This window comes from Nipponia nippon, unplaced genomic scaffold (genome assembly GCF_047370975.1).
Source record: "Nipponia nippon isolate SJK-2023a ecotype South Korea unplaced genomic scaffold, ASM4737097v1 scaffold_2, whole genome shotgun sequence".
Taxonomy (NCBI): Eukaryota; Metazoa; Chordata; class Aves; order Pelecaniformes; family Threskiornithidae; genus Nipponia; species Nipponia nippon.
In genome coordinates this window covers 23526990-23551506 of record NW_028262336.1, presented here as the reverse complement: position 1 = coordinate 23551506, position 24517 = coordinate 23526990, and the positions used below count along the sequence as shown (strand labels likewise).

The 24517-nt window shown below is 39.2% G+C and overlaps 1 long non-coding RNA gene across 1 annotated transcript in view; it reads right to left on the bottom strand.

The window, feature by feature from the left end:
* The window catches only part of LOC148055692 (uncharacterized), a 175342-nt gene that overhangs the window by 56570 nt on the left and 94255 nt on the right, over nucleotides 1-24517 (bottom strand). Inside the window, exons 4-5 of the long non-coding RNA XR_015704633.1 lie at nucleotides 10013-10070; nucleotides 6693-6746 (exon numbers count right to left, since the gene is read on the bottom strand). This is a non-coding gene — a long non-coding RNA (uncharacterized LOC148055692). The remainder of the gene's footprint in view (nucleotides 1-6692; nucleotides 6747-10012; nucleotides 10071-24517) is intronic.

The window sequence follows — 24517 nt, the reverse complement described above, 5'->3', positions numbered from 1 at the left end:
ATTAAAGGCAACACCACCTTGCAACAGTTGAAGTTTCTATTCTGTTTACTCTTAAAAGCATGAAGAAATCATTACAATCACTGAGTCTCAAGGAAACAAAGACATACCTATGAGTACGCATTCAAGCACCGTCATTTTCTAGCAGGTCCCTGCCACATTCAGTCTTCAGAGTGATACATGGGAAACAGATTTAGACCTGAAAATCTGCCATTTCCTAGCTTTCATATGTTTCACTTTGTAACATAAGTAACTTCCTTAGAACATAATTTCTTTACAGTGCAGTTTCTATTCAAGAAGAATTAAGATGTGCTTGCTAAAATGCTTTTTGTTTTGCTTTAAAACCATCATGAGTTAATAGGATACAAAACTTTAGAACATATTACTGTCAAAACAGAATTGGCACACAAAACTCTGTAATTCTTTAATTTATTATAGCTGCTGGTGTTTCCAGCAGGGCAGTTGTAAAAAGGTTGGAAAATATTTTAACTCACTTTTAGCAAACCTTTCCTCCTCATCCTTTCTACAATTTTCTTCCTGATTATTTGCTTAGCTGCATTCCAGTAGATCAGAAAACAAAGCTGTCAATAGTGTGTAAAAACTATCCCCAGAGAGGGTTAGAAAAATGAAACTATTGAGAAATCACAAGACAATTGTAGAACAGCTGTTCCTTTTTGCTATATATGAGGAAAATTAAGCAAATACCTTCAGACATAAAAGATGCAGTAATAAAAATAACTTCCTGAAGATATCAGTTCAAACTACAAAATAATACTGCTGGTATATTTAGATGAAATTTCCTTTAAATGTTCCAGGAAAAACTACTTAAAACTAAGCCTTTGGACATATGACAGGTTTTAAGATACTGTAAAACACGAAGCAAGTTAGTATCTCATCCAGTTATTCATTTTGAGAAAATGCCAAAGCCACAACAGTTATAGCTCTGCTGTTCCAAGATGAGGCTTGTAGTTCACAGCTCCTGTAACTTCTGACATACTGCTGTCTGGAGGTATTTGAGAAAAAAATATTTTACATACACTATCCTATTCTTACATGTCTCACCAATTTTTAAAAGTAAATTTGAAGCTCTACAGAATCAAATTGGTGAGATGTTTCTTCTGAAATACTCGCATAGTCTACATCAGGTGACTGATAATTTATATTTCATTTGACATTTCCTTATGAAAACAAGAAAATTTAGAATGAAGAACAAAGGCATAACAGGCAATTATCTTAAATGCTTGCTTTAAAATTGTTTAAATTTAGAATAATTAGGTATGAAACTATTTTTTCAGGCTTCCTTCTCCTTGTAGTAACGATCGTAAGAATATTGCATAAATGATGTGATTTAAGGAAGCAAAAAAGACTTGGTTCTTACTTCTGAGTCTTGGATATTCTTGCTTTCATAAACACTGTTAGAGATACTCAAGAGTCTGAACTCAGAATAAGTCTTTGAAAATGTCCTCTGTAACTACCAAGGCTACAAAGTTAAAGAGACCGTGAAAGGAGGAGTTCTTTCATACTCACATCCAACAGCTGAAGCATTAACAAAATTATCAAACTTTGCAAGACGGATGGCAGGAGAAAAGAGTTGCCAAGTTTGCTGAGAGCCTGACCCTGCAAGTGGCCTCCTGTGCTTGTATGAAGATCTGTCAAAACCTGTCTTGTCTGAAAACAAGGGCTTTCTCTGTCTGGATGTAGCTCCAAGACTGGAGCCTATATATGTATATGCTAACTTAGTATGTGAGGTTTGCACAAAGAGTGTTAAAAATACTTTAATTGGTTAGTTAGCTTGAGGCTCTATACGGTTAGGCTTTCCCAGGTCTACAGACATAGCACAAAAAAAGACGCTGTGTATTCCACACGCATTGGAACCTATTGTTCCAAGGCTTGTATTTAATCTCAAACGATCACAAAAAATACTATTTTCCTTTAAGAAAGACAAAGAGAATGCTTAGTGGCAGAGCTACTTGAAGGGAGACAGGGTTTTGGATCCTGACTTCTTGAATATACACAGTTGGCCGGGACCGCAGTCCCAGTCCGCTACTGAATGAAGGCTGGCTTTCTCTTCTCTAATCAGCTCTCTCGATGACTGTGGCACATACGGCTTTTATTCTTCAGGGGCAGCTCCTCTCCCTACCAAGGTGAGATCTGCATAGGAAGGGCTTGATCCACCATTACTAAAGCTGTGTTTTAACTGTGTGGGTGCAGCAACTGACCCAGCATGCAAAAAATGTGTGATTAAAGTGAGGGAGAATTTCTGGTAATAACCTCTTGCTGGGAAAAGGCAGATATATGTGCTATCACCCTGAAGAAAACCAGTCCGGAGTAGAAAAAACCCTGGAGAGATTTGCCATCTAAGTCACCCACAGGATTTAGCATAGCTGACCAGTAGCTATTACTACATAAGAAGGGAAAACAGGAGTGAATTTAGGAGTAGTTAAATAAAAATATTGCAAATGAAAGTTTATAGACAAAGCTAAGGGGAGTTCGGGGGGCTTCCATTACTGACATAAACTGAAGAGAAAGACCCTCTTAGCAAACCAAAATGCCATGTTATTTACAGTGAGATCCACAAGCAATCTTTTTATAATTACGTGTACTAAACTCCTTCATATTCTTGCACACGCAAGCTGAAAAAGAAACAACCCTTCTAACAAATGGCTTCATTTAAAGCCTCTCTCAAAATGTACACATTCATGTATTTTTTTTGTTGATTAAAACAAAGGGCCCAGAAGAGCAATTATTTACTGCTGGGCATTATGAGAAATATATCTGAATTAAATTATTTTCAATAGTGAAAACTATTAGTACATGAATGAAATTGCATTCTTTTAATAACAATGCTGCCTTTTAGAGGACATTTTGCACTCACCCAGAGATACATGGAATTCTGGGTACGGAATTCCCAACACTTAGTCGAGAATCTGCTTTTGTTTTTCTTCTGGTGGTTAATTATTCAGGGGTAAACTGAAATGATTTATCTGTATTGATTCTGTATGAAACTCACTCCTGTGCACAGAAACAAGCACACAGCTTTATACTATACAAGACTTCAAAATAACAACAATATAGAAACTGCCACATGGGATGAAACCTAAGGCCAGTACGTCCCGCATTGGGTCTCTGAGAGAGGCAGGACCAGGTGTTTCAGAGGAGGTTTAAGTGAAACACAGTTAATAGACAGTCATTGATTTATTTTATTCTAGCTTGTACCTTTTGGTTTATAGTTTGTTAGTGAACAGATCTCTCTGTATCTGAAACCTGAGCGGAGAGTGAATAGCTGAGTCCCATGGTTTCGTTCAAGCACAACAATGGCAACCAGATTTCCTGTGTGAAAACTGCGAATCCAGTTTTCGCTCCCAATGCTTGTTCCTTATAATGTGCTCCGTGTCTGCCAGTAACTTGATGTGCTAGAATAGTCCTAACTTGCTAAAATTTCTGAACATTTCAAAGACGCTCAAGCACCGTTGGAGTACAAAAAACTTCTGAATGAATTTTCATGCCAGTTACCAGAGCTCTTCTGGCATATACTTTAAAGATTTTTTTTTCCCCCAAAATAGATATTTAGAGCTTCTAGTATTTCATATAGACTGCAAATTCACTCCTTGTAATGAAAATATAAGGTGCCACAAGTAGCTCAAAAGTGCATGAAATGTAGATTTAAAATGAAAGAATTAAAAATTATCATTTTCATGTTGCATTTTCTATGTCCATATAGAAAATGTCTGGTCCACAATCTGTGTACTGTACAGAAATTGTATACTAGTCATAGAATCGTTAAGGTTGGAAAGGACCTCTGAGATCATCGAGAATAATACACCCATACTTTTAGCAGGCTTTCAATGCCTCAGAATATCAGTAGGCTCACAAACTTTATAATACAGCTTTTTGTCAGAGAGCTAATTATTGGAAGAATTGTTGTTGAGCATATCTACAGAAAATTCTATTATTGTGCAGTATTGCAATAGTAACCCAACGCCGCAGTCACTAGACAATCATTCAGGCTCACAGCATCCTACCCTGCGAATACCAACAGAATAGGGGGCTCATCAAAAACATGAATAATCTTGAAAATACTTTGATTCGTGTTTTAAGTCAGTAGAGAGATGTGAAAGGTGCTGAATCAGCTCCCATTTCATTACCAGTAAAAAAGATCAGCACCGTCCTCCATGTTGAGCTGCTCATCATCACCTGTATTCAGCCAAACCCCTTACCTCATCACAGACATGGTCATAAGCCAGAAACCAATTATTTCATGGAAATGTGCAGAATATATACAAAGACATATTATGTCCATGGAGCAGAAGTATCTACTGTAGCTCATTTTTCATACTTCATGAAGGCTACAGTCATCACCATTAAGGACAAAAAAAGCCTGTAAATTAAGCCAGTAAGGAGTTTGTAACTATGAAACTTTTGGGGGTCTAATCCCTGCCTTTGGACTGGTTTTCTTAAAAAATGTCATTACTGACAGACATATTTTATCCAAAAATATAAACAAGGCAATCTTTGGGAGTGGGGTGCCAGAGTAAGAGGGTATGGAAGGTACAGGGAAGAGGTGGGAGGAAATAGTTTATTGACTAAAAATGCAGCTTAAATGACCCAGATGAATTTGACTTCGTTCTTCTAATACAAGAAAATTATTTGCTTTCTTAAAGGTAGGTTTGGAGAAATCTTACTGAATTATATTGATTTTTATTTCAGAAAAATGATTAATGACACTTAAAGAAACAAAGACTGTTAAAAAAAAGAAATTAAATTTGTTATTTGAGCCACCATGACTTCTTTTCTCAGCTTTCTCATGTTGATGAATAAACCAATTATTATTCTAAATCAATCTAAGCATTAGAATTTCATTGCAATTTATATCTGAAAAGCAAGTGACATGACAAGCTCTTCAGGAGACACCTTAATATAAGAAACAGAAAGATAGAGATTGTCAACAGCTGTCTTTTTGCTACAGCTGTTAAAATTATATTATTAACAGATTTATTTCTTGTTGATAATTATATCTTGCAATGTTTTGAACAAAATACCATAACAAAATTCTTAAGCCTGAGTAATGAACATTGGAGGAATGACTACTCTGGACATGTCGAAGATTCAGAAAAAGAAGGCCCAGATTTGAAAAAAAAAAAGATGCAAATTTTGTTTCTTGATCATTTGTCCCTTTTCACCAATCTTTTAATATGAAATGCTTTTGAGAAGTCCTCAAGATTAACATTTGAAATCACTAGGTGTTTTCTAATCCAAGATTTCCCTCCCTGCTTGCAAGAATGATTGCAAAATAATTTGTAAACAAAATCCAGGAATATCAAACTAGGAGAACCCAAAAGACAGCAGTAGCTGAAGTCTGCATCTGTTTTTTTAAAGGAAATAAAGGTACTGGGAATAGCGGGTTTGAAATTAATTTCAGCAGAAGATCCAAAGGGAAGAAATTTCTTCTTGGTGAACTGAGATGAAGAAAGCTTTCTGAGTGTTGGCAGCACCACAGAAAAACCCGATGATAAGAAGTTAGAATGACGAGAAGATGATTAGAGACCACCTCATCTAAAATAAAGATGAGGTTAACAGTACTGATAAAGTGTTAGAGTTATGGAACATTTCGACATGAAACAAGAGAAAGACTTACATAGGAACACCATATTCTTCTTTACTATTTTGTCTGTATTTAGTTATTTTAATCAGAGCTAAGATGAGTCTATTGAAAAGCACAGGAACTTTAAATCTAAGGCAAACCATATCTGTATACTGTGAACAAAATATTCCAAACAAAATAGTATCTTTCATTCATTTTTCCTGCCCTTTTCTCTCCCAACAAGGTGCCACATCACTCTATAAGAAGCATCAAAAAATAATCAAATTGGGTATAGGCAACATTAAAGCTCTACTGCATGCAAATTATACTGCCCAACTCCCTCATTAAAGGCTGTAACAATAAAAGAGATGTCCAAAAAAGTGTTAAAGAGATGGCCAAAGAAGCGTTTTATGCAAACTGTACCTACGGCATACAACAACAGCTAATCAAACTGGAATTCCACAGGTAAAGCACACAAGCCAGCCTACCAACCTATGCACAGTAAGATTGTAAATTGGTGCTTCTCCTTGATTTTTTGGTACCCAGCAAACCAGATCATTAACTGCAAATTCATTCATTTCAAATTTGTATTTTCTTAATTTCAGATCTACAGAAATGGTGTTTATAAATTTCCAAAGCCATCTCCACTTCCCAATGGGCACTTTAGTGTTGCTGTGCCATTCCTGTGGTGTTAAAACACCGTCCCTGGAGTTCTCATCAGACAATCCTGTTTGCAATGCTGATACCCTGGTAGGGAGAGGGAGACTGATAGCACCCAGCAAAAAAAAGATCAACTTGTAAGGCTTTGAAAAAACACAAATATCAACGCAAAGCATGAGGATACCGCACAATGAGAGAAAAGAAGAAGGGAGAGAAAGAATAAAATTAAGCACATCTGGAAAACAAACCCCTGTTCTAATTAAAAATTATAGAACTCTGGAAATTTCAACAGATTTTTTTAAATTAGAAACTTACAACAGCATTTTGAACATATTTGTAATACATTTTGCAAATTTTCTCCAACAATGAAGAACACCAGGCTCTCAGAATTAGTTGCCTAATGTCTGAAAAACATTTTTTAAGAAAAAAAATGTGATTATGCATATTTGCTTACCTGGTCAGTTAAACAAAATTCACTGGCCTGAGCAGAATGCATTGTAAAAGAAATCTGTAAAAGAAACAAACAAAAAAATGCTTAATTATAATTGATTTCTCTCTCTCATATTTTTGATGACAAATTAGTAACAATGATTTGTTACTATTATATAGAAATTGCAAGCAGCAAAATCATACCAAACTAAAAGCTTCTTAAAATCCGTTAGGTCACTGTTTTCCCAAAAGAGTCCTGACTCTGTGGCAGGATTACACTTATAAACAATAGTACTAAAACCAACAGACATAGTATACTGTGCTATTCAAAGAGGATTAAAGGTATCTGTTTCATAGTTGGTATCAACTTTTGTGTCTTTTTATTCAAATACTAATATACAGCTATCATTATTTCCTTAAAGGATACTCAGATTTATAATATGTCCATCTGGTTAAAAAAAGCATGTATTTCTCATTAAATGTTCTTCAGGGCACTTGAATACACAAAGTTCATTTACATTTCACATAATAATGTTCCTTTCATACTGTGTTTAAGACTGTAATGTGATTAATATAAATATCAGAAAATGTCAAATGTTAGCCTGCCTGTGGAACTTTTATTTCTTCAATGAGTATGGAATATGCTACAGTTGCTAGTTGCTTAGTCACATAGTATTCTTCCATGGGGACTCCATTCCTTCTACAAACAGACATTCAAAAAGTTCAAGCATGATATTTTGTGTTAATTCCGTTGCTTAGCACGTGGACTGGAGAGACATTTGTGGAATAGTATTCAAATCACGATAGAAAAACTTCAGTATTTTGCTATGGTCAATACACTCTAATCATGATTGCTCTTACTGTGTTGCAAACACTGCACAACTCAAGTTCAGCAAATTTTTTTGGAGGAATAGCATTATCCCAGGTGAGTTCCTTGGTGCTAAGAGATCAAGCTGAAAGGTGAATACTTAATTTGGGTCACACGGGCTCAGCTTTTTCAGAGGACTCAGCATTACATAGCGCTTTATACATTCAAGGTACTGCTCACAAAGATTTCAGCTGGAGACATAAACACCAAGCACATTGCAAATTAGGGGACAAACTGAGGTTACAAAAATGGGGAACATGCAGTTGCTGACCATGCATTGCTAAAAACCTGATGCAATGCACTTCACACTTTGATGTTTGAACTCAGTGGTAAATCAGAGGACTGAATTTTATTCTCGAGGGCTTTAATCAACTTTGTCAGGAGACTCCTTCTTCTTGTCCTGAGATGGCCTCAGTCACCAGATACTTTCTATTTTCTCTTTCTGAACAAGACTCTCCCTTACTACAAACCAAATTCACCCTCAGAGGTGGCCCGACCGCTCACTGTCTGGATCAAGGACAGTGTGAAAAAGAAGTGTAAGTTTCCAAGTAAGGAAAGATTCCCACAGTTCATTTGCAGAGGACGGTCACATCAAGCAGCAGAAGTTATGCTAGTACTGTTTGACTTTACCACTTTACTGCTTCAATAATGTTATAACACAGGTTTTCTTGATAAGTAAATGTCTATTCAGGGTGTTGGGAATGTGTAAAATCTTCAGAAACTCTGTTAGGAAGCATGATAGCTGCCAACCACAACCACCAGCTCCAGTGCTGGAACGTGTGGATGGTCCTCTTTGAGGTCAGGGAATAACTGACAGCATACCGTCCTTTCTGCAAACCGGTATGACAGAAGGGCCATTTGGTAGTGTTTCACTAAATACTTGGTGACTGCAAGGAAACTGACTAAAGAAACATAGTTTCAATCCTGGACTCTGGAAATGAAGTCTTATAATGGGAAGTGTCACACGATGTCAGCGAGAGACTCTTGAAAAAGACTATGATAACACGGAAAGACAGTTCTATCACCTCTCTTCCATTCACCTGCGACAGCAGTTTCTGGCATATGGAACATCATTCCGTATATGAGTATCAGCCAACGCGCCTTGCATTTTTCACTAAAGGGGAAGCCAGTGACCAGGATGCTGAGAATTTTGGAATGGACCAATAAACATCAACGAGGAAGGGTACAGACAAACTGCGAACCCTGTCAGATCAGCCCAGTTATCAGCAAACCCTAGAGTGTATGTGGCTAATAAAATATAGTTTCTTCTTGGTTATGTTAGCATCCTTTTGATGTAGCTAATTAGTTTATATTAATTTAAAAACTGGGATTTGGGTCAAGGAATTTTGAGCTGAAAGGGTCATACCCTCACCATTTCCTTAGTCACCTGGCTCTTTCTGACTTTTGAGAACTTCTGTCTCATTTCAGAAAGATTTATCATGGGATTTATCTTCCTAGTCCAAACTACAGTCCTGTTACTGGATTTGCACCACTGGACTGATGCAACGGTGCAGGTCACTGTAGATAAAACAGTTTCTCTGCTCAGATCTAATAGCAGGAAAGTTTTCAGCGGTCTAACAGCAAGAGAGTTTGAGCAAATGCAAAAACAGTGAAAAAATGACTGATGATAGGATAAAGGATAAACTGAACAGTGGTCACTGTGCTTTTGTAAGATTTGCTGTACATAATCCTTTATTCTGAGGTTCTACACAGAACAGAAGTGAAATGAGTTTTACTAGGAAAAAAAAAGGGGAAAAAAAAACGAACAAAAAAACCCCAGAAAACATAACCGGAACCTGTACTGCTATACAATCAATTGGACAAACAGTTCAAATGGGTTCAGAAGAGCGAGAAATTCAGGAGAATACTTGTTTCTCCATGTTTAACTAAAGTCATGTTTGCCTGAGAAAGACTGCCACTTTGTGCACTTAAAGCCAACAGTCTCACTGATGACTGTTCATCTACCTTTTCCTGACAATATGGTAAGGGAAGCTTTGGATCTGAACTCCAGCCACACCAGTTATATCCCACCATCCTCAATCACTCATGGTTAGACTCCAGAACCAAGCACATCAGAGATGGTCCTGATGATTACATTTGTTTAGCATCGGAGAGCAAACTGTCTTTCCCTGTTAGACTTTCGGGTAGCTTTCAGTAACAACATGATATGCATGAAAACTAGCAAGAGTAAGTGGGTTAATGACAGACTGGATGCAATTTGCTTATCTTGGCCACATCTCAAAGCTGTGATGGACACCCATCCCTGGTGATGCAGGCATTGCTGCCAGCGCTCCTGTACCAGCCAAAAGCTCTGAACATATGACAACACTCTGGGAAAAAAAGGCACATTTTGCATCAGCAGCTCCGCTTCCTTCATTAATTATGTCACAGCCTCTTTGAGAACAAAAAATATTGCTCACTCCTCCTTAGTGCGCTTATCTGCATATGGCTAAGAGAAAGTAACTTGGATTCTTTACCTTCTAGTGAATCACAGTTATCCCCACTCTCACTGGAGGAGCAGGCATCATGAAGAGTCTGATGGGGGAAGACAGGACTTTTTTACCCATGATGAAGTCCAAGCAGGAAATGAAGCAAGTTTCCCTTCCAGTTTGCAGAGTTGCAGACACAGTCACCAACTTCTTATTTTCAAACTGACCAAATGTGATATGATATAAAATGCATCAAGGTACTGAGACAATTATCACGCAACTCTAAAGCTACAATTCTTACAGTCACTTTTCAGAGGAGAACAGTGTTGTTATTCTCTTTTTATCCTTTAAACATTTAATAGTAATCCTATTTTATGTGTATTAATTCTAAGTCACTTATAACGAGATTTGCAAAGGTATTGATTTCAATGGGAGTTAAGGGCTAAATATCTTTATATGGAGCCACAGCCTTCATCCTATTAAATCTCTACATTTATTGTCTGCACACAATTCATTATACAGCAGGCATTATTCAAGAAAGAGCTCAATAGCAAGAGAAAAGCCCAATTAACAAGGAACTCAATGCAATTATGGAAGTTCGGAAGTTGCCTGGGGTTGTGTTTGCCTGCAAATCATTGGGGAAAGATGAAAAGGGAAGAGTTTGTTTCATCCCCACTTCCAAAGTATTATTTTCACGTCAGCTCTACATTATTAATTTTTAAAACCTGAAGTATTAGGACTTCTACAAAGTCACAGGTTAGGAACAAAGATGCCATTAACTGGGTTTCTGGGGGATCTTTATTTTGCATCGCTACCATCAGTGCTGGGGTTAGCCCTATCAATAGCTAAAAGCAACAGACAGGGGTTCTTGTCTGTAGCTCTTGGATGTTTGCAGATAATTAAACTGGCTTTTCTGACCCTAGTCTTGTAGATGTTAAAGTCAAGTCAGCACAAATACTGCTGGAATGTACATTTTAATGCCTAAACTTCTTCCCTCCTATTCCACACCCATTTATGTGAAAAAAAAAAGGAAAAGAAATAAGAACTGAGGACCAACAGAAATGGACATTGGCTAATTAAAGTAAGGATTTTCTTAAGTACTAAAAACTGTTTTATTATTATAGACTCAAGTCTTTCCATAAAAAATGGCACTGTAAATCCTCCAGCTAACAATGTAAAGTCAACAGATAAAAAGAAATCTATCGGTCTGTACGCCTGCCTAAGGGGCACTGAAAAGTTGGGGAGACAGGGGGAATCACAGTTGATAGCAGCAAGGCATTTCAGGACAGCATATATTTCATTGCATGGTGGTTTTCTGGCCTTTTTAAGTATAATGCTGTGATGGGCTTTATACACCTTCTTACACCAGCAAAATACTTGGCTGGATACAAACACCATGATGAATGTGTCCAGTGAACTTTGAGAGCTGCAAATTCCTGCCTTCCAGCATGCAACTGGTTTTGCTTCTGTGTCAGCTACCCACAGCTCTCCGGCTTGGAACAGAATTTCTGTTCTCAAGGTGCATTCAGATATATCATGATACATCACTCTTGGGGGGACGGAGATGTTTATTTTCTCAGTTTTTACCCCTAACAGCTTTCCTAGAAAGCAACAAGTTGAACCAAACAAGGGTTCCCAGGGTGACCCCAATGCTCCTAGGACGCTGATGGCTCTACTCAGCATGCAGTGCCACAAGGCAGAGATACTGGTTTCTCCAACTCAGACCTCCTGGGAGGGATAGCTTCCCGTCCAGACACTGACAAGACCAAAGGAAAGATCCACAGTTTGAGATGGACTTTAGACTGGCTGTCCTGGTTAATGCTCCCATGAAATAGAAACACGGCTGAATAAAGTGGAGGATGCTTAGTCCTTGCAACGACTGGGGTAGGGCTGGAGCTGAACACTGCCAACAGTGAGAGGAGACTCCAGCTAGGTGGCTGTGGAGATAGCCCTCACTGTAGCAGCACCTGAGTGCCTAGAAAAGACCACTGCCACCCCAACACTGAAGTCGTCTCCAAATAGATTCATTTCGCTCAGTGGGCAAAGCTCTGGTAGACTTATTTACACTGTTTACAATAGAAGTAATGCAACAAACGTGCAAGAGCTTGCACTATTCAGCAGAACACACTCCTTCCCTCACAACTGAATGACAGCATGTTTGTTAAACAAGAGTGGTTCTGACCCCATTATGCAGCTAAAAAAAATGAAAGTTATATTAAATGGCACAGAACTTGACCATATAAAGCAATCTAAAAAAGTGTTAACTCAAAATTATTTTCATTTTTCAAAAACAAAATTATATATTCCAGGAGGAAAAGACTACTAATATTGGAGATGGTGAGTAACAAATGCATGCACAAATAGCCAAGAGAATCCTCTAAATTTTATTGAAAATGTTGGAATTCTTTGAACTTTAATGTTTAAAAAAATTCCATTATTTTAATGCATATTTCCAGCTGAACAGGGTTAAGCTGAAAAGACTGAGAAGTCATATTTAATGCAAAAAAACCTGAAGAAGTTATCTATCAGTACCTCAAATACCACTAAAACTGAACTGGAGATTTTTGTGGGGAAAAAAGGTGTTCATGGTATTTTCTGCATTTAAAGTAAGTACATAAGTGCAACTAGAACCAAACTCTCTTTCTTTCTCATGTGTTTGTGTGAACAAACACAAACTATTCAGAGTGAGTTTCTTGACACAGATTTTTTTATTTTTTTATAATTTTTATTTTGTGGACATTTCTGTCTCAGAAAGATAATAAAGAAAATGAAACAAACACTTTGTTAAATGAATGGAACTTCTTCAACGTTCTTGCAAATGTTAACTGATTTGGGGGTGAGAACTACTTTCCCCAGCAAGATCTATTCTACTTTGTAAGGCTTCAAGTTCACTTCAGTTCTCAAATTAGGGGTGAAATTAGACTCAAATATTGGCTCTGCTAATTGCAGTCAGATTCCTACAACTATATGCAAGCAATGACCGATTTATCGAAACAAAGCTTACATAACGATTTTAATGTTGTTAGTAGTAGTTTCACTCACTGCTAAAAAAAGGACAAAGTCTTTTAGGAGGAAAAAGACTTTTACTTAAAGTACTTAAAACAGGATTAATTTTTATGTACTTACTAGGGGTTGGATTGCACCGTAAGCCCATTATAGCAGAAAAAGAGAGAAGTAAAAGCTCCACTGCATCTGGAGGAGGATCAGAAGGCACATCCACAACTCCCACACAGCCACCATCCCCTGCAGCTCACTCCCCGTGACAGCTACTTACTTTGTGGGGCACCTGGAGCAGATCTACAGCCGGGCGACCACCCCAGGAGTCACCCAAGAAGCCTCTATATTCCCCTTCAATAGGCAAATATTTCCTGTTGCTCCCTGCAGCTTTGCTGCCATGGTCCAAAGTGTCTCCCTGTGGAGATGAAACCCCACATCCACATCCAAAGGCTCACACTGGGCAAAGACATCCTACATACCTCTTCCAGACACACACTTAGGAAGTACAACATGGTACTTCAACTTCTGTTTTGCTGAGTGACTGTGAATGCTGTTGTTTGTAAAAAACTTACCATGACACTCATCCCTGTTATGAGCTGTCTTATTTGCCAGAGCATTCAAACTCAGCGATATGCTATACTTAGAAACCATGCAGCATAAAGCTGAATGCACTGTTGAATACAAAATACTACACAAGAGTAATATCTCACAAACTGATCTTAGATACCTCACTATAGGTGCAGAGCAACTCCATTAAATCATAAAACAGAAAAAAAAAAACCCACATCCTGCTCAGCCTTGGCTCATTACAGTACCATTTCTTTTTGATTAAAAAAAAACAAAACAACAAACCAAAACAAAAAAACCCCAACCAAAACCCGGTAAGCATTACACTAGTTATTTACCTAGTAGAATAACTTGTTTAAGATTTTTGGCACTATTTCAGTTAAGCTTTGTAATTTGTCTTGTAACATTTTTTAATATACCACATGAATAGAAAACTGCATTTCAAAGAACTGCAAAGCCACAAGTTACATAACAATGGCTGCAAAGTGGAATCCGCTTTAACTCATAATAGGTATAATTAGCACAATAGAAATTAATCACGTTGTATTTCAGTGCATCTTTAAAATGTTCCAGATGCTTTATGCTTTCAATACTTCGTTTATGTTTACTTAAATTCTTATTAAACAAGGTTTGTACAGGAACAGTACATAGACCTGACAGCTAAACACCAAATTGCTCATTTTTTCAGTAGTGTGACTAAACAGGAGAAAATTATATTCTGTTTGCTGCTTGCCCCCTCAAACAAACCAAACAAAACCTCAGCTAACAAACTTAACCAAATATAGTGCTATACAGGAGGTGAGATGAGATGACACGTCGCTTTGTTTTTTCCCTATGAAACTGCGTAGTCTTAGCAAAGTAAAGAAAATAAAAGCACAAAACAAAGTAAAAACTCTAATCCCTGAGATTCTCAAAGATACTTCTAGGAACATTTCATCTTCCGAATCCAGTCTGAAACTCTCTGTGCTTACACTTCGTCCTAAAGACTATTCTCTGCCTTAAAATTTTGCTATCTGTTCCTAGATAAATTCCGGTTCATCCTTCCCGGTACAGCTTCAGTATTCCCACTGCTTTCCCTTTTGTTGACTATCTCATCCCCAAGTATTTTTCCACAGAAGTCACCTCTCCCACCCATAACTATTTTTACATCAGGAACCTGTTGCCTACAGGGCCAAACACTTACCTACAGCACACTTTTCACTATCACGACTAAGAAAAGAGCCGTGGTTTCGTCGCCCATGTGAGAGCCTGGCTCACTGCACGCAGCCAGCCTGAGGTCTCCTCCTGGGGCCTGACGCAGACAACTGAAGCTAGTGGAATTTACGGCACCACCGTGACCTCTGCCTTTAACCTTGAAAAAGCTATGTTATCTCTGTAGCACTGTTCTTTTCTTTGGTAACACAGACAGATTCCTTTCAGAGGTTTTTAAGCTGGAGAGAAGTATTTCAATAATTATTAGTCTTCGGACTATTCTAATACAGAAATCTTCCCACACAAAATGTTTTTCTTAGCTGCAAACTACAAATCTTCTGATTTTTGATCTCTCTGTGATCTCCCCTGTCTGCACAACTTCATCCACGACACTACTCTTTCAGTAGTCAAATACAATAAATTGACATCTCTATTCCAGTAGCTGCTCCTGTCACTCTCCCCCACTTCTCCAACATATTCTCCCTCTCCTTTTCCAACTCCCCAGTTATGTCTGGAGCTATATAATCTAGCAGGAGAAAAATCCTTGTTGTTATTTCCTATTGCCTCATTTTTCTTCCATTTTTTGTTCCTGTCCCTGTATAGCTGACCTCCATGAAGAAGTCTCAATTCTAGAAATATTCCCTCTTATAAAGTACTTGCTTGTGTTCCTCCTCTCTCAACGGAGAATTTGATAAGGCAGCTTTCTCTTATTCCCTGGCATCTCCTCAGACCAAGCATTTCGACTGTTTTCTACTTAGGTCATGTCCAGTCACAGCACAAAGAACTGTCTTCTGCCAAGAAGCATCTCTTGTTTCTGACACAAGTGCAGTTCAGTACACTGCTGATCTTTCGGTCCTCTTAGGTGTGTTGGTTCCTCTGTCTTCCAAGCTAAGTGGAGCAAGTTATTAAGAAAGCCCTTGGTGCATGGAGACAGCGTATACACATTCCAGCCTAAACAGTGCTTTGAGGTACTTAGACAAGCTTCATTACTGAATAATCCAAGCACTTAACAAGCTTTAGGTATTATCCCCACAACAGCCCTGTAAGAGACCCCTATTTTTACCTGACGGGGAACTGAGGCATAGGAAAACTACTTATGCTACTTAACCGCGGGATATCTGTGATAACTCAGGAACCAAAGTTAAGTCTCTGATAACCCAGACTAGAATGCTAATCTACAGTCTATTCCTCCCACTTCCTAAATGATAAGGGCTCAGCAAATCTTATGTATGTAGTTTTTTTCCCCTGCTGCCCTTGGAGTGATCTGTGCATAGATGCACTATTTTGGCTGGCTTCAAGGCAAAGAAATGGGGTGTCTTTACCTCCCCCTATACAACTTTAGCCAGAAACTGTTTAGCCATTTGTATTTTGCTGTGTGTAGCACTTCTAATTTTACTCTTTGATATAATAATAGTTGGTGCCCCTATAGCTATTACCAGATGCAGTTAAAGAAAAAACAACAGAAGAAGGAAGAGAAGAAAGGAATGTGTTATGTGTGGTTTCTGTACAGAATTCCAAAGCAACTGCGAAATCTATGCTATTTTCAGCACCATCTTGTTTCCCCTGATTCTGAATGTCTTTTGTACTGGTTTTAGCTGTGTGGTTTATTTTTATGTGAAAAAGGATTATTCATTTTCTAATCGTCTATCTTTCCATTTACATTTTGCTTACTAAAATACTTGCATTCTACTCATCTCTCTGAACTCAGATTTTTATGTGGAAATGTGGGAGATGTTGCCCTGTCTACTTTGGATCCAAAGAGTATCTCGAACAGCATTTACAAAAACCCAGCATGCGTTTGGGTTATGCTAGCAGAGTTACATTAAATGAACTACAGATCCTGCAGTGGACTTAGGCCAAAATGAATCCATGGTATACCAACACTTTAGATCATCTAGAAATGTTTGTTTCTTTTCAGAAGCCTTCCTCCAGCGTGTTCCCTCAGACCTTCCCATCATGTATCTTCGGGCTTCCTCCTGGCAGTTGATGTAATCATTCAACCCCCCTGCAGCAGCCAGCGTGCATAACAGCACGAGCAGCACCACTGCGCCTTGCTTGCTTGTTACCTGAGTCGATCAGTCAAGGAGATCACACCAAGGCTGTGGGGTTTGGTCTCAATGATCTAACTTTCTCTACCACTGAAAATCTTAGATAATATCCAACACGTAGAGCTAAACTAAAATCAAGTTCAAGGTTCAAGATGAACTACAGATCATTAGAAGTGCTTTTCTGGGAGGAAAAAAAGAAAAAGTGCACCATTTTCCTGTGCTATAAAGGCATCTGCCTCAGGAAAGTGTGGTCCATCACACCATACAGCTCAACACCCATTGCCAAAGCTTTCATGAAATGTGGAGGAAAAAAAATCAAAATTCTAAGCATTGTTCTATTCAGGACAATGATATTCACTTTTTCTACCTTAAGACTTTACTGAAGACTGGGATTTTGTCCACACACCAAACAATTCTAGGGTCTGTTAACCTATTTTGAAGAGACAGCTCCACTATATCATGATGAAACACTGCCTACACAGAGATAGCAGCCAGAGGTAGCCACTATGATTTTGCCAGTACAACTCCTCAGAGTCAAAGTTATTACACACTGTTATCTGTATCAGACAGGTAAGTGCTGAAGTGGGGGGCAGGGACAGGGGAAAGAAAACGAAAAGGTGATGAAGAGGAACACTGTTGTAAATCATGTGCCTAATGTAGACAAAAATCATAAATAAAAATTATTTCCAGTGGACAGGTAGAACTTTGGGAACAAAAATGTTTTTGTTCCTATTAAAAAAAAAAAAAATTACTGCTTCCTAGGACTAAAACTGTACAACCTCTAGATCCATGTTTCCGTGAATTTCAAAACAAACCAAATATACTTTCTAAACAGCAGCAAATTTATTAAACAGGCTATCTGCTTCAAACTGAATACTTTCCACACCCCATGAGTTGATCAAGTCAACCTAAGTCTATTGTTTATATTCTTTAAATTTCTCAAGGGAAGATGGAAGGAACACCTGATGATGCGAAGTCCATTTAAACAACTTAGACTGCACCTGTATTGCTTGTTTGGTCCTGTCCCTATGGCAAAATATACTTTGTGCACAGGTGGAAATCTAAACATCTGTTATCTAGTTTACCTTATCATTTACAATCTACTAAACAATGTCAGGAATGTTGAGAATAGCAGCTTAAATTTAAGTCACAGGAATGGGAAGAAATGGCCCATTGTGTTGCTGGGAAGAAATAGCCAATTGTGTTCCTAACTCATTTAATATGATCTTGAAACTATGTTTGTATAAATGTATAAATATTACTGTAATGATCAAGTAAAAGCAAGTTTTGAGATCAATTAACTTCTCTAAATCTTATAACAGCAAATATTCTACATGAGAAGTTATAGGAACACTACTGCTACACTGCTGCGGACATGCTATAATGTTACAATGTACAGGCAAGTCAATTCTACCAATATATATTATCCCTTGTTTCCATGCACATATTAAAGCCACAATGTCCATTTATGTATAAGAGTACATCTAGATGAAATTACCCCAACTTATGGATGTGTCCCAGGCTGGAAATTTTAAACAGGGCCAGACTGAATTAAAAGAGAAGAAAAAAAACATTCAAAACAAGGCCCTGCATGCCATGAAGTCGGGCATGGTCTTAAACCATAGCAAGGCCATGAATGAGCGTATGGCATTCACAAGTACCAACACGTTAACATTTAGCTTGAAATATCTTACAGATGGCAGTGTTTTGCCACAGCAGGGAGAAGATCTTGGCACGGAAGCAGAGAAAACAATAAACACTGAAGTTTTTAGAACCGGATTTTCAGAAACTGGCCTCCATATTTGTGACATCTGAACCTAGTCTGGAAAAAAAGCCTTTAATTTCCTCTGTAGCTGTTGCCAAGAACGCAAGGAAACCTTGAAAGGAGGAGGAGGAGATGAATGAGGCAGGCTGTGGAAGGTAAGGATTCGCAGCAGCAGCAGCAGGATGCTGAGGTGTCCTCCTGCCACAGCAGTGAAGAAAACACTGAAGATGGGTGGTTTCCTTCTGCAACGTCAAAAGCTCAAACTACCAAAAGTAAAGCTTAACTACCAAAAAAACCCATTACTCAACATGTTTGTGGAGGCTAACGCTCTAGGGTACTCAACCTTGCAATATCCACAAGGCCTTCTAGCAGTTGAGCTTGCTTGTTTGTGAATTAGCATTAGCTTTCCCAGACCCTGTCATCCTACAAAACCATCTTGACATAGCTAAGGAAGAGATTGGCTGACTTGAAACTAGCACCAATAAAAGCTGGATCTCAGTTAGCAGAAACCTTGCCTTGTTTCCAGTATGGCCCAAACGTCGCTCAGGCCTGCAACAAAGAACTATCTTGTGCATCTCCATCCCTCCCCCACTGGGGCTGTGGGAGTGCCAGGGCGGTGAACTACTCTCCCCCTCCGACCAGTCCCTTCCCACTGCCCCCAGCGAGGCGAGCTGGGCCAGGCTGGGGACAGTGACCAGGGCTGGCAACGGCCCAGCCATCCCTAGTCACCAACACAGGCCCTGAGCCTGGCTGGGAAGGCAGCCCCCAAAGACGGGATGGGATGGGGTTGGGGTCAGGGTGGTGCCCAGCTCAGCAGGGCCCAGGGTTGGGCAGGCGTGTGGTATGTGAGGGCCAGGGCCTAAATACAGCCTTGAAGAGGAGGGTGAGCCCCACTGAGGTTTCTCACAGGTTGCCTCAAGACTGGACACCCATGCCCTGAGCCAAGGCAGCCAAACATCAGGTGGAACCTGGGAAGGGTTGTGGTCAGGGCCCTGGCATGTATAATTTGTACTCATAGGTACATATGCACCACATACTACTGCTCTTCTGAGCACGCAGGCAGCAAATAAACACAGTGTCAACTTCATTGCGTCCGTGCCCTGGCCAGCCTCCCTGAGTCCATGTGGGACAGAGGTGGTTTGCTCTCCTCTTCCAGCAGGAGGATTTACTCATTACAAATTCCCACGTCTCCTTGAAAAGAGGAGCCAGAGGGGATGGTGAGTCACCACCGCCTCCCCGCAGTGCCCCTCCGGCCGCAGCGTTTTGCCTCATCCTCCACACAGGGGAACTGGTAAAATCCCACATGATGCCTGAGAGATTTCCACTCCACAGTCTCTTACTAAAAACAAAGTTACCATCTAGAAGAAAGAGGGCAACTGTGCACAGACCGCTTTACAGTTTGATGTGCAAGACTCCTAGCAAGCATACGAACCAAGCCTCCAGCCTTCTGTGGTCTTCATATCAGTGCTCTTTGATCTACTGACTAGAAGCTGCTGGTAGCCTGTAAGATATTACAAGATAATCTCCAAAAACATTGTAGGATTTAAAAACTGAGAAAGATGACAACATACGCACATCTCTGCACATGCAAGCCAGTACACAAACAAGTGGGGAAAACAAACCTCATGAAAGAGCATCCACAGTTTTGCTTAATTTTTGTCTATTGGTAAATGAAAACCACTGCACTGTCACTGAAGAGGAAGGTCTTTGGTTTGTTTGTGTTCTCCAAAATGTTCGGTAGTCCTTTGATTAAATAGGATGGGGAATCACTCCTATAAAGCACCCATCACTGTAGCAGCTGAGCTCCTCCTGAGTAAATTAGATCTGCACTGTATGGCACCGACTCAACTGAAAGGAGCTATTTGCTCTTCAACCCATTCTTTAATGTTTTTTAAAAAAAAATGTTGAGAGACTGAAAGAATGTTTTATAACAATCATCCTGCTGCTGGGAGTGGAAATACTTTATCAAGAAGTGCTCTGAAAGATGTGTTGTGAGTTAGTCTTTCATATGAGAGACTCATTTACTGGGGATACTACTTTAGAAAGCCAGGTTATCATTTTGCAGCATTTTTCTTTTCATTTCCTTGACCATTTTATGTTTAAATAAAACCAGTCAAATGATCTCCTCAGCTCCTACATTTTGATATCTTTATTTTATATCTTTATCTTTTTATTCAGTTTCCCAGCTCCTGAAATAAGAAGCATTACTGTTATCATAAGCAAGCTAGTCACTCTGCTACCATGCATAAGCAAGCTAGTCCCACTTTCCTTGTGACATTTTCCAGGTTAAGGAAGAAAACTAAAGCTTATACTAAAGTCATAAACCAATGGATTTTGTTCCTGAATTTTTCCTCCTCGAGAGCTCTTCCCAACTGCCATTAGACATACCTTCAGCTTCCAGCCTTCAAATCCTTCCAAGGAAACCCTGCCTGAACCCCGCCCATGAGGCAAATGAGCAACGTAACCGTGAGAAGGGTGGTACACATCACCCAGTAGGCTATGCAGCTAACAAAGTGAAAAGCCGCTGCTACTTTTTGCCACACAATGTCAAAGCCCACCTTAAAAAACTGCCCAGAGCTCATCAGAGATGGCTAAAATTCCAATACTTTCTCCAGTGAATTGCTCAATACGTTTTTCTTTAATCTGCGCTAGATGCGAGCTTTTTAAAAAATGAGCAAGCATGACTCATTTTTATGACCAATGCACCATTCGCAAAATGCTTTCCAACCAGATTGCAGTTCAAATAAGACATGTGTATTGTTGCAAAACAAAATATGCTGGCTGAACAGAATGTATTCATCTATATTAGTTTTTCTTTCTAAATCCAGCACACTGGGAGCTAAATTAATCTGCTGAGTGCTAAATTCATCTACTGAGAGCTACTGTAGATTCAAGGAAATGTTTTGAGTACTGTAGCAAACCAGTCTCACTCACTCAGAAGCCCTCTGTGGGCTGTTGGTGTTTTAACCGTTTTGTCTGCTTTCAAGCAAGCAAGTAGCTGATAGATGAGGCAAATGCTCATTGATTTGCCGTGGCAGCACTACAGCCAATCAGCCCTAGAACGAAGCACAATCATGAATCTCTCCAACTATGCATATTTATATGCAGCTGTCGTACCTCCAAGTCTCCAGTGAATACAAAGTGCTTGTGTGGCCACCAAGACGCACAATGCTATCCTGCAGCCTGCTCTCACTTAACTACAGTAGGGGAAGATGGAATATACAGAAACACATTTCATTTTCCCTAGCTAGGCTACCCCAGTAAAGTACATGTCTAATACGAGTATGCTATACTCCCATAAATTCTTAATCCAGAGGCATTTTCAAGGGGCTTAATCATTTAAAGGAAAGAAACATCTTGAAAGAATATATTTTCAGTAGGGTAGGCTGAGCTACAAAAATATAGTAACACAGACAAGCTGTCTTGCCAAAAGTGTCAAAAAGCCCCATGGTATTGAGGAAATGGTAAGAGAAAGAACCTTCCCTTGCGCTGGCTACAGTGGTGATGCATGGGCAGCACACAGGGGCGCAAGATGTATCTAGCGAGTGTAACTCCTCAACTCAGAAATAGGGGACGGGGGTTAGGAAGAGTGACACGGGGTTTTCCTTTTGGCTTAGCAAACTTTAAGAGTTGAAAACATGCCAAAAAAGGAAGAGGCCTGTGGAGCTGAAAGAGAGAGGTCCTAGTAGAAACACAGATAGAGAAATGGCTCTGTGGCGGAAAATAAAAAACACCAAAAAAACCACCGAGAGATCTGGCACTTGGCAGAAGGCTACTGAAGTAAATGCACTAAGGATTCAGGGGGGATGGCTAGTCTATTTAATGGTCAAGCCATTAGGTGTCTACTGAACTAGAATGATATTTTAAGTTGTACAGTGTACGGCCCTGATTTCACACAAAGCTTCTGCAGACTTGTATCAGAAGAAAGCCAATGCTGGAACCCAAATTGTGCAACATCCAAACGAAGTTGAAAAGAAGCCTACAGCCTCCGTGTACAGGTGAATGTGGCTGCCTCTGGTCAGGCTCCCCACAGCTGGACTCACTGGCACATCCTCTTGAGGAAAGTCAATCCTAGTAGCTCCCTTGGGTTACTAAGCTACACAGAAAACTTACCCTCCCGAGTGAAGTTGGACCTTACTGCTCAGGCAAAGTCACACTTGCAAACAAGGGTGCACACAAAAGGCTGAAATCTAAAATCATTACAATCCAAACCCATAAAAAAATTCATATTTATGTATATACTTAAAACTTCTTCACTGAGTTGCTGGAAATATTTGCGTTTGCTACTCCCTTGCAAGCAAGCCACACTAAGATATATAGGGGGAAAAAAAAGAACAGGATAGAGTATTTTCACATCTGGTATTTACAACTGAAAAAGACTACAATCAGGTTCTCTTTATTGTGGCAATCACATATAAATTTAACTCCTACTATGAAATTATTCTCATATTTTCAGTTTCAAAGAACAATAGAAAAAGACTTCCACTAAATGCCAAAAAGAAATCCCTTACATAGTATATATATGCTAAATAAAACTGCTAATCTGAGAAAGATTGTTACAGAGATCTACATCATTATAAGATCAAACTCCAAGTGGCATTGTATCAAAATGATGAAAATCTTGTATAGATCAGGAAATGAAGCAAATGGACCTATTTTATCTTCAAGTTTATTACTGAAAATGGGTTTTATGATTTGCTGTGCATAGTTAAAGTGCTAGCCAGACAAATTACAGCTGCTCTTTTAACCTGAACATAAGATGGCACAGTTCCAGCCAATCTGAAGTATGGTTTCTAGGCAGGATGTCAAATCTCAGCCCCCTGGGTTCCAGAATGATGGATTGAACCTTGAAAGTTGCAGCAGAGCAGCATATGTGATTTCTGTACTGTATTTTGATCACTCTGAATATATTAAGCATGTCCATGCATGTTATTGAAAGTTTCAGTTTATTGTTTTAAACTACCATTCGGGAAAAAAAAAGGCAATTTTTTTCCAAAGGTAAACAAAAAAATACTAAAAATGTAATGCTAATTTAAAGATAAAAGAACTGTTTATAAATTTGTTTTTTCTTTGTTTACTGAAGAGGACATTAGGTAATGATGCAGCCAAAAGGGCACCATTTTAGAAGCCAAATCTCCTCACACGACTATTGGCATATACTGCCTACAAATTAAAAAAAAAAAAAAAACCAAAACCCAAAAACTTTAATTTTGCATTATCAGCTACTGCAAACACATAGCAACTATTAATCTTTTCTAAAACAGTTTTTGGCATGCAAATACACAGTCCAAATGTTAGACATCAGCCACACTTCTCCACCTGCTCATTCTGATGCTCCAAATGTTGCCGTACCACCACTTCCTTAATTTATTTTCCTCTCTTCTGTTTCCCTGTTACTTTCAAGAACTGCTTCCTTCCAAAATCATAATTAAAACAAGGAAAGATATTCCCCCAAATGCCCCTTAGAAAGCTGGGGGAAGGTGGAGGATACTAATATCATACGCGGAGACTATTGTGCCATTCACTCTGGTTGTGCGCTTGGGGAGAGGGCCCCTGGGCAGGCAGCGTCTCCTGCTGTGTGCTGCATAGCACCTAGCACAGTGAGGGGCTCTGGGCTCAGCCTGTGAGCACCATCGCAGTACAAGAAATAAATATGTTAGCAACATCACCACGCTGCACGCGAAACCCCACTGCAGTCCTTGGCTGACCAAGATGCACTAAATACGCACTGCAGAGTTTTCAGAATCAGGGGCAGAGCAAAGTTCCTGAAAGACTGGGGCAACGTCAAGGGGAACACACACTTTTAGTAGAAGTAAAGACAAAAACAAAGAGTGGGAAGTCAACATACAGGGATCTTATGAATGATTTGCGCAACTCAGCATTTTAAAAGCTCCTAATTCACATACTTTTCAGCTAGTTAATGTCTGCCTCCAGGACATGTTTTTAAATATGGTATTAACATTGTTACATTGTTATGGTATTAAC